The sequence below is a fragment of the Primulina eburnea genome, chromosome 14 (genome assembly GCF_022965805.1).
Source record: "Primulina eburnea isolate SZY01 chromosome 14, ASM2296580v1, whole genome shotgun sequence".
Classification (NCBI taxonomy): domain Eukaryota; kingdom Viridiplantae; phylum Streptophyta; class Magnoliopsida; order Lamiales; family Gesneriaceae; genus Primulina; species Primulina eburnea.
The window spans coordinates 14,410,724-14,422,796 of NC_133114.1; positions in this window are offsets into that span (position 1 = coordinate 14,410,724).

Sequence of the window (12,073 nt, forward strand, 5' to 3'; positions counted from 1 at the left end):
GAAAATTTAGTTTTGATAGAAACAATTGAGATCAGATGTGGCAGAGTTTGTACTGAAATGTCTGAATTGCCGACAGATGAAGACAGAAAGAATGAAACCAAGAGATTGGTTATATAGCTTATCGATTACTGAATGGAAATGAGATCACATTTCCAAGGATATCGTGACGAAGCTACCGCAACACTCCCGAGACTGAGTATCGATTTGAGTTATGAATGACAGACTGATCAAGTCTACAATTTTTATTTTATACATATAGACATACAGATATGACTAGATTACTGAGATTTCTGTTAGAAAAGTGATTAGATTGCACAGAGTAACGAAAGTTGATTTTATCAGACCATGATTTCGGTTAACATTACACGTTTAGCAAAGTGTGTAACAGGTTCTTCCATATATCACCCACAGTGATGGATAGTCAGAGCGGACTATCCAGATACTGGAAGATATAGTTAGAGCTGTAGTGCTTGATTTTAGAACTAGTTGACAAGATTCGTTGTCATTGTGAGAATTATCGTACAAAAACTGTTATTAAACGAGTACTGAAATAACATCGTTCGAAGTATTGTACGACAAGAAGTGCAGATTATCTTCTTTATTAGAATAGTATCTCTGAGGTACTTGAGATTGGACTTGTTATGATCAGAGATATGACAAAGAAAGTGCCGTTGATTCAGAGGAAAATGAAAGCAGCACAAAATAGACAAATCAAACATGCCAACGTCAGACGATGACTGTTGATATTTGTAGCAAGAATTTAAATATTGAATTGATTTAGAGTAAACCGATTTGATAACCGGTAATGGTATGGACTTGCTATGAGCTGTTGATTGGTATACATGGATATTGTATAGCCAGTATTCTGAGATCGATTCTATCAGAATTATTACGACTGATATTATACTTCGTGAATTATTATTCCAGATTGGAATCAGAATTAGTAGAAGAAAGATAATTCAGAATGAATACTATTTCGTTGTTGAAAGTTCAAGGGAATGATTAGGACATCGAAGAAGCTACTTGAAAGACAAAATCTGAAATGAGACAGCGATTCCAGAATTGTTTCATCAAGATGAGTTTTCTTTTAGCTTCTGTATATACCTCCTTTGTATCTGATTTGATATCTGACTTGATTGTCTGTTATTTTGGGGACGAAATCGTATCTTATGGGGGGAGAAATGTAAGGCCCAAGAATTTGATCACCGTAATCTAAAATGATTTGGTGATAATAGAGGTTATTATAGACGAAACAGATCAGAGCAATAAAGCGATAAGAAGACTGAATTATGTGTGAGGACTGGACCCCTCGCGCATATGCGCGACCGGAGAACGCGCATATGCACGAGGCAAGTAGAGACCCTCGCGCATATGCGCGACATGGATTCGCGCATATGCGCCGAATGTGGGCGCGCATATGCGCGAGCTGCCGTGTGAACGACGCGCCAAGACATATTGTCTCGCGCATATGCGCCGAGACAGGTCATGCATATGCGCGAGACGTGTTGATCAAAGAAAGAGCCACTTGCCCTTTATCATGCAATATATATATATATGAACTTGTCTTCGTTCGCTGCATAAGGAACGAGAAAGAAGAACGAAATACTCCCGGGAAAGAATTAAGTTCTTGACAATAGATTTTAATTTACGAACAATCTGTCCGTCCAAACTTCAATCCGTTTTCAGTACTGTGTGTCTATCGACGGGGGCGTCAATTGGACGTAAGTTTTATTACGTTTCGATATGATTTGAAATTATGCTATTGCCAGAATCGGATATGATTCATATATGTTGTTTTACGATATAAGACATCGTATAATTGAAGTCAGATCGAAGAACAAACTATGTATGTAATTGTTATCATTTTCGGAAGCGATATGATTGAGATTGTGCAGATTTTATATTATGACATGTTATTATTGAAGATTATGATTCGTATTGATATCGATTTTGAGTTGTGGTATTATGTCTGTGATGTTGAGATTGACGGGGGTATCAATACTGTATTGTTATGCCTTCGAAACATCAGTAGATTGATTTTGATCAGATTCAGTATTGATTGAGATTGTATGATGATATCGTTGATATGGATCAGATTATGTTTGATTTGAGTATTGATCAGAACATGTTTTGATAACTGTTACGTTTCCGCATTTATAATTTAAAAAGAAAAAAATTTAGTCCCACTTTTCTTAATTGTTATATTTGACATTAATAATGATTAAGACATGAATTAGCGTCCGGGTCCCCACATCAGGTGGTATCAGAGCGATAGATCCTTAGATTGAGATAGAATCTAGTGAGCGGGGTAGAATGAGTTTTCTTTCCTTGTTTTGATTGCTAGCATGATTTACTGCTTTGTAATACATGTTACTTAATTTATCTAAATTGATTTGGTAATATGTATTATTTAAAGTGAATCAGAACCGATTCTTGATCAGCAGTAAGATGATCAGAGGAGGACTGAAACAGGTTGGTTGTATCCGGTTACTAACCCCTTTGATGATCAGATTTATCTCCTCGAAGAATTCCAAAACAGGGATAGTATCTTGATTGATTAGATGGATGTGTCAGAAACTCCGATGGAAATACAGTTGAAGAGGTTTCAGTCATTGACACCGCCGATTCTGAGGGGTAATGAGGCGACTATTGATTGTGAGAGTTGGATAGATGATATAGAGATACTATTTGATTCACTTGAGTACCTAGATGATCGTAGAATAAACTGATTGGGCATCAGTTAAAGGAGGTCGAAAAGAGCTGGTGGATTGCAACCAAAGACGCCTTAGAACAACATGATACGGTGATTACGTGGGAGATCTTTAAAGTTGAATTCTATCGAAGGTTTTTCCCAGGTTCGTACCGAAAAGATAATAGGGCAGAATTTGAAAATATGAAATAGGGACAGCTAAACATTGAAGAATATGTTGCTCAATTTTATACCATGCTACGTTTTGCTCCTCACGTGACTGAGAATGATGAAGCTGTTACTGATCAGTTTTTTAACATATTGAATCCTGAGATATTGACATTGGTAAACACAGGCCGACCCTATAATTTTGTTGATGCTCTGAGTAGAGCCAAGAGAGCCGAAGCCAGTCTGATGAGACAGAAAGGAGCTTCGTTTGTGCCTCCAGGATCGAGACCACAACAACCACCTCTCGGACTTGAGACTGGTAGTAACAGTGGTGGAAAGAAAGACTATTTGAAAGCCCGAAAGAAACAGTTCAAGAAGTTAGGAAGCGATTCGTCTAGTTCCAGTGGTTCTGACCAGATTTATACAGTACCTTATTGCAGCACTTGTGGAGGGAAGCATTCCACAGAGCAGTGCCGAGGAGTGTTTGGCACTTGCCGTATTTGTAGACAACAGGGACATTTTGCGCGAGTTTGTCCCCAAAGAGATACTCAGAGGTCACAGGGAGCAGAGTCATCTGAATCAGTGACTCAAACTGATATACTATCATCTGTTGTTCACTCTTTCCAACCACCCCCTACTCAGACACAACCAGGGCCAAAAGAAAGGCAGAGCGGTGACAGTGATCGAGGAACAGACCCAGGATGCACTCGATGATATAGTGGCAGGTAACTGTTCTTTTATGATTATTACGTGTATGTATGGAGAGATTCTCGTACATCCTATGTATGATTTCTGAATGAACTGCATTGATTTATGCTTTATTTGTTGAGTCAGTGTCTGCTGTAGCATTTTACCTCTTTACCGTTTGGGGAGAGTTTAGATATCAGTGAACCCTGTAAAACATACTACAGTGAGATGAGAATGAGACTCAGTTATCTTTTATTGTACTTGTGTTGTCCGAGTATGACTGCATTACTGATATTGATATGCTGACCAAGTACAGGGTTACCATAGACTGATTTTGGAAGATGGTAAGATTTGGACCTGAAATGGCCGAAGAATGAATATGGTACGGTAAGGAATCTAGATTGAGATTTCCTTTGATACCCGTACTATCAACGACTCGATCATTACAGAAAGGAGCAGAGGGACTCCTTATGTATTCAGTTGACTTACTGAAGTTGAGTCCCTCATTGGCTGATTTGTCAGTGACATGAGAGTTACTGATGTTCTCCCCAGATGAGATTCCAGGTTTGATTCCAGCCGAGGAGATTGATTTAGCCTTGACTTGATACCAGGGATGTATCAGCTATGTTGGTAAGTTGATAAACTCTGTATTCAGAATATTTTGATGATTCTCTGATTTGTTGATCTATGATATTCTGGTATATTCGAAGAATATGACTGATTTTGTTGAATATTTGAGTATTGTATTGAATATTCTGAGAACTGGAAAGTGGTATACAGAAACTGTTGAGACGTGAATCTTGATTAAGACAGATTGTATTCAAGGCTTGCTATATCTGAAAATAACATATCTGTCGTTCTTAGCACAGTGAAGCCGTGATTAGTTAGCTGAGATTGATATCACTGTCAGAAATTTATAGTTGCATGAGTTTAGCAGGCTATTATATCTGACTGTTGTTTTAAATCAGATGGAGAATTGTTATTTTCTGGAGCAGTATTTGATACAGATGGTATACATTCGAGACTCGATACCGTCCAAGCCGAACTAGAGCTCATTTTGAGAGTTAAGACAGTTCAGAAAGTTGATCAGAATGGGCAGAACTTGATTATCTATAGTCAGAGCAAGGTATCGATCAGAATATCAGGTATGTGATACTGCATTGTATGTGAATAACCGATGGGTTGTGTCAGATATTTCGGATTTGAAATGACAAGATGTTGTCAAAAATGCACAATAGTTGATTCAACATTCATCCTGATAGCAGAAAGGTATGATAATTTAAAAAGACAGTTTTGATAGAAACAAATGAGATCAGATGTGACAGAGTTTGTACTGAAATGTCTGAATTGCCGACAGATGAAGACAGAAAGAATGAAACCAGGAGATTAGTTATATAGCTTATCGATTCCTGAATGGAAATGAGATCACATTTCCAAGGATATCGTGACAAAGCTACCACAATACTTCTGAGACTGAGTATCGATTTGAGTTAAGAATGACAGACTGATCAAGTCTGAAAGTTTTATTTCGTACATATAGACGTACAGATATGACTAGATTACTGAGATATCTGTTAGAAAAGTGATCAGATTACACAGACTACCGAAAATTTATTTTATCAGACCATGATTTCGATTAACTTTACACGTTTAGCAGAGTGTGTAACTGGTTCTTCCATAAATCACCCACAAAGTGATGGATAGTTAGAGCGGACTATCCAGATACTGGAAGATATAGTTAGAGCTATAGTGCTTGATTTTAGCACTAGTTGACAAGATTTTTTGTCATTGTGAGAATTATCATACAACAACTGTTACTAACGAGTACTGAAATAACATCGTTTGAAGTATTGTACGACAAGAAGTGCAGATTTCTTTCTTTATTAGAATAGTATCTCTGAGGTACCAGAGATTGGACCTGATAGGATCAGAGATATGACAATGAAAGTGCCGCTGATTCAGAAGAAAATGAAAGCACGACAAAATAGACAAACCAAACATGCCAACGTCAGACGATGACTGTTGATATTTGTAGCAAGAATTTGAATATTGAATTGATTTATAGTAAACCGATTTGATAACCAGTAATGGTATTGACTTGCTATGAGCTGTTGATTGGTATACACGGATATTGTATAGCCAGAATCTGAGATCGGTTCTATCAGAATTATTACGAGTGGTATTATGATATTATACTTCGTGAATTATTATTCCAGATTGGAATCAGAATTAGTAGAAGAAAGATAATTCAGAATTAAGACTATTTCGTTGTTGAAAGTTCAAGGGAATGATTAGGACATCGACAAGCTACTTGAAAGACAGAATCTGAAATGAGACAGCGATTCCAGAATTGTTTCATCAAGATGAGTTTTCTTTGAGCTTCTGTATATACCTCCTTTGTATCTGATTTGATATCAGACTTGATTGCCTGTGATTTCGGGGACGAAATCGTATCTTGGGGGGGGGGGGGGGGTAGAAATGTAAGGCCCGAGAATTTGATCACCGTAATCTGAAATGATTTGGTGATAATAGAGGTGATTATAGACGGAACGGATCAGACGTGGAAAGCGATAAGAAGACTGAATTATGTGTGAGGACTGGACCCCTCGCGCATATGCGCGACCGGAGTAGGCACAGATGCGCGAGGCAGGCAGAGAACCTCGCGCATATGCACGAATGGATTCGTGCATGTGCGCGAGTGTACCCGAGATTTGTGAAGAACCTCTCGCATATGCGCAGAATGTGGGCGCGCATATGCGAGAGCTTCCGTGTGAACGACGCGCCGAGACACATTGTCTCGCGCATATGCACCGAGACAGGTCGCGCATATGCACGAGACGTGTTGATCAAAGAAAGAGCCACTTGCCTTTTATCATGCAATGTATATATGAACTTGTCTTCGTTTGCTACATAAGGAACGAGAAAGAAGAACAAAATACTCCCGGGAAAGAATTAAGTTCTTGACAATAGATTTTAATTTACGAAAAATCCGTCCGTCCAAACTTCAATCCGTTTTCAGTACTGTGTGTCTATCGATGAGGGCGTCAACTGGACGTAAGTTTTGTTACGTTTTGATATGATTTGAAATTATGCTATTTCCAGAATCGGATATGATTCATATATGTTGTTCTTACGATATAAGACATCGTATAATTGAAGTCAGATCGAAGAACATACTATGTATATAATTGTTATGAATTTCGGAAGCGATATGATTGAGATTGTGCAGATTTGATATTATGACCTGTTATTATTGATGATTATGATTCGTATTGATATCGATTATGAGTTGTGTTATTATATCTGTGCTGTTGAGATTGACGGGGTTATCAAAACTGTATTGTTATGCCGTCGAAACATCAGTAGATTGATTTTGATCAGATTCAGTATTGATTGAGATTGTATCATGATATCGCTGATATGGATCAGATTATGTTTGATTTGAGTATTGATCAGAACAGGTTTTGAATTGGGTTATATATTGATACAGTGTATTAGATATTGTTATTGCCAGATTGATTTGACAAGCAGTGAGTTCGAGACTTCGACAGAGTCAGATGGACAGAACGAAACGAAAGGTATAAATTGATGTTGATGCGGGATTGCACAACTCGAGTTTGATTTGACTCGAGTTCCCCAAAATCACATACATTAACTTATTGCATTGATATTTGCAATTGAATGAGATTGATATCTTTGGTTTATTGATTTATGTATTGAGTCATAGGCGGATGTGCCTAGTCTTAGAAGATTGATCTCGTGACAGAAGTGCCAAATAATTAAGGAATCGTCACTGGCCCATTGCACATTGTCACAGAGGTTTGGCAGGATATGCCAGGGCTGATATGCCTAGTTATTGGCTGATTCGCCAGGGCGGAGGTGCCCAGTCTGTGGCTGATTCGTCAAGACGCTGGACGTTTGGTCGTATCGATATGTCGGGGAGTCGAGCAGCTCCTATCGCTGAGATTCGATACGGAAAGGGCCAAAGTTCGTTAATAAGAACGTACCACCACCCCGATCGGGAGTGTAGGTGGGTGTATGTTCTTATTCAGATCGGGATCCCTAGATTAGGATGAGTCGAGTCAGAGTCTAAGAATCACGGAGTGTGATTCAGAGTTTGTATTGATTCATGTTTCTGATTTTGATATATGTTATGAATATCTGTTTCATACTGTTATATCTGTTTATATGAAATGCATGTATACATGATTTATACTGGGAATGTAATTCTCACCGGAGTTATCAGGTTGTTGTTTTGTTTGTATGTGTGCATGACAACAGGTGGGACAAGATCAGGATCATAAAGAGGATGAGAGATTATAGTTAGCGTGGAGATCCGGGCCCAAAAGCAGAATAGGATTCAGCACTTGATGTATAGTCGTTGAACCTAGTTGAGATAGAGACATGTAGTACATGATTTGTACTTTAATTTTGATATGTATATCAGATAGATAACTGTTACGTTTCCGCATTTATAATTTAAAAAGAAAAAAATTTAGTCCCACTTTTCTTAATTTTTATATTTGACATTAATAATGATTAAGACATGAATTAGCGTCCGGATCCCCACAACATACAAGTTAGGAAAGGTAATCTGGAAGGCAGAAACTGGTATATCAGTTCGACTGATCCAAATCTGGGTTCTCAAAGGACAAATCAATTCTGAAACCGAATTTATTCATTATTTATTATTGCAGGTTACAAGTAATTGATCAAAGATTCAGTCTGGTACTTGGATAATGGATGCTCAAGACATATGACTGGAAACACTGAACTGGAATCTCAACTGATCAAATATTCTTGCCCCATGATCAGTTTTGATGACGCCTCACAAGGTAAATGTAAAGTCTAGGAAATTCAAAATAAGTTAACCGACTGCATGCAATTTATGGTTTTATTTTTAAATATGTGTTTAATTATTTTTATTAATTTCATGCATGATTATGGCATAGGTAGGATTTACTTCATGATTATTTATAAGTTTAATGCACTAGCGTTTTAAGTTTCATTTCGTGCTCGAATGAATAACGGAGACCGGAGATATTCAGGAAACTATTTTTATTGAATAATTATTTTGATTTATTTAATATGACGTGTTTTTAAGTAAGATTTTTGAAAATAGTCCTTGGTTGGGTATTTTTACCCGTCAGATTATATTGTTAGCTGGTATGCAAAATGTAATGATTCGAGAAACTTTTTGAGGGTTCGGACAATATTTTAAAAATCGTAACAAAGCGAAATATTTTTAGGGAGTGATTTTGGGCTTGATGGATTTATTTTAGTACTTAATGGGCCCCAAAATCATTTTAATCCTTATAATTTTAATTAGAGGCCCATTAGTGTACTATATTTTGACTTAAACTGTAATGCCCAAGATTTTATAACACGTTAGTTTGAGATTATCGATGTTGAGTAGATATGAATGCAACCAGATCATTTTGAGATTTAAAATTTAAATATGTAAACTGTTGGGCGAAAGTGACTCGCCCGGGCAGACAATTTTGACCGCCCGAGCGAGAGTGCCTCGGAGAAGAGGGCCGGGAGTCACTCGCCCGGGCGGATGTTTTTGACCGCCCGAGCGAGGCTGCTGGAATGGGCGAGGGTCGAGAATTACTCGCCCGGGCGGCAACTTTTGACCGCCCGAGCGAGAGCCGTGTACACCCAAGGATGAGCCATGTGTTCTTAGACATGCAAAGTATATATAATGTGTCTTCAATTCATTCCTTTTCACTCCAGCACTTGACCGAGAGCTCCAGAGCAATACAAGTTCCTTCATGCTTTTAAATGGTGGTTGTGCAAGATTTTATCAACCGATTTTTAAACCGAGCTTAGATTTGTAATCCTTGTGCTACTAGCTTCAAAGTAATGTAAGTTTCGATTTCCAGCATGTTTATTGAGTTGAGATGGGATATTTCAATGTGAGACTTTGTATTTTGAGGAGATTAGGAGTTGTTGATATTGAGTTTAGTGTTGTTGAATTATCGGTATTGAAGAAATACGTCGTTATGCCGTCAATTTATACCGAGACCGATAATTGAATTGTACAAGATTTGTTGAGTGGTACATTGATAGAATATATCTACACATTGTCATTTCAGACTAAACTTGACAGAGTTGACATACTGATCTCGAGACTTTGACACCGACTGTTCAACAAGAAAGGTATAAGCTATGTTTGTTTGGGAAGCCATAACTCAAATAAGATATTATTTGAGTTCCCAAACCAAAACCACATACTAGAATTATTGTATATATGGTATCATGTTATGAATTGTTTATAGAATTATATTCAAATCTTGTAACATGATTATGCTTTGATTTTAGCATTGCATTTACATATACATGATCATTGTGATATTCAGATATGAATATAAGCATGCTTTGTTTACAGATTGATATTCATTGCATTTAAGATAGGAGAGTCGTTGACAGTCATTGTTAACTATCTAGATGTTCGGTGTATCTCAGCTTAGGAGTAGCCATTACTCTTATTGCAGCCGTTGATACAGTTCTGACCGAAATCTAGGAATAAGACGTACAGTCACCCCGATTGGGAGGGTAGGTGACAGCCATTGACGTCTTATTCACACCGGGATCCCTAGAGTTCTAGTCGAGTCGAGTCCAGACATGGGTTGATTCGCATTGCATTGCATGTTTATATGATTGTCATTCATGATAGCATGTTTCATGTTTAGATTGATTATATGCATGTATACATGTTTATACTGGGATTTGTTCTCACCGGAGTTTCCGGCTGTTGTTATGTCTGTATGTGTGCATAACAACAGGTGGGGCAGGATCTGGGTCACGCAGAGGATGAGAGATGGACATAGCGTGGTGATCTCGGGCTTAGCAGAAGAACTAGTAGTTGTACTTTTGACATGTACTGTATTTACTTACTAGTTGTTAATAATGGTTGGAACAAGACATGTTGTACCTTATGTTTGTAATTTAAATAAAGAATGTACGCTTGTTTATATACATTAGATTTAATGTTGTAAAACGAAAAATTTGACCCACTTTTTATAATAACGATCCATTTAATCCCAAAGAAAAGAGTTAGAGCCCGGGTCCCCACATAAACCTAATTAATTAAACCATAAACTTAACACTTCCTCTTGTGCCTACCCTCCCACTTTCTCCAGAAGCCTCCCCATGTTTTTACAGTAGCTTTCGCTCCTACTTTCAGCTGTAAGTCACGGCCCCCATAGATTTTCAAGAAATGTCCTCCCGCCTCTCCGGTTCACGTCCCGCGCGTAGTTTTTTTAATTTTCGAGCGTATAAACGTTAATGCATGCCATGTATTTCCTTTCTCATCGTTTACACCATATTTATTTGCTGATGTGTTTGCCATACATGTAGATTTTGTAGGCCTTGCATGATTAAAACATTGTTGCTTCTATTGCTAATGTAAATGCATGTTCTTGCGCATAACTCACGTTTTTCTTGCATTGATGTGTAAGGGACTGTTAATCTACGCTGCTAGGGGGATGGACACATCAGTGATGGAGAAATCTAGGAGCTGGAGTTGAAGCTTGGGTGGTTTAGGTGAGAATGCATGAGGGCCAATCGGGGCTAGGGTTTGTTTGGGTTCGGTATGGCTAAGATCTTGAGTATGTGGTGCGTCGGCTTTGCAAGGACTGTCCCCTGCCTTGGGCTAGACCTTGGTGGATCTAAGTTGAGGCCCGTGATGGCTCTAACGTGGCTGAAACTAGGAAGGAGGTCGATCGTGCGTGGGGTAATAGGATTTGCTCGGTTGGGTAAGTTTGGTGGCTAGCGAGTGGTTGTGAGACGTCTACTATTCGTGTTCTTAAAACGTGTTAGAAATTTTTTTTTTTCAACCTCACTTAGCATTCGGCCGAACCATAAAATATTTTTGACATTTTTTTAAATAAATCAACCAACTATAATTTGAAAACCAAAGGAAATAGCATAAAATCATCCAACATTTTACTAAGCCTAAAAATAACATTTGAAAACTATAGCCCATACTATAACCTCTCAAAATCACTCATAAATAAATCGTGGTAAAAATCCTTAACATAAATCATAAACTAGTGCAGAAACTAGCGTCGATTCTCGGGTTATGTGCACCTCCAGTCCAGTCAGATCATCCATCAAGACCTCCATTAACATTACTATCATAATCACATGCATCAATCCACCTAGTGAGTCTAAAGACTTAACACACTATAATCTTGATAACAACATAATATGTATAAAAATCACATACAACAATGAAAAATACTTGTACTTAAAATATCGTTTTCATGAAGATGCATAAACTTTAAACATGAACATTTTCGTAAACGTTTCACGATGCATAAACCTTAATTAAAATCATTATCATAACGATGCATCAACTTTAAACATAAATATTTTCATAAACCTTTTTTTGTAAGAATTTTCATATCATCATAAACATATTCATATTAATATTATCATTAACATATTCATATCATCATCAACATATGCGTATTCCTTTTTCTTTTAGTTGAATTCAGATCGTTAATTGTGACTTTCGTGTTC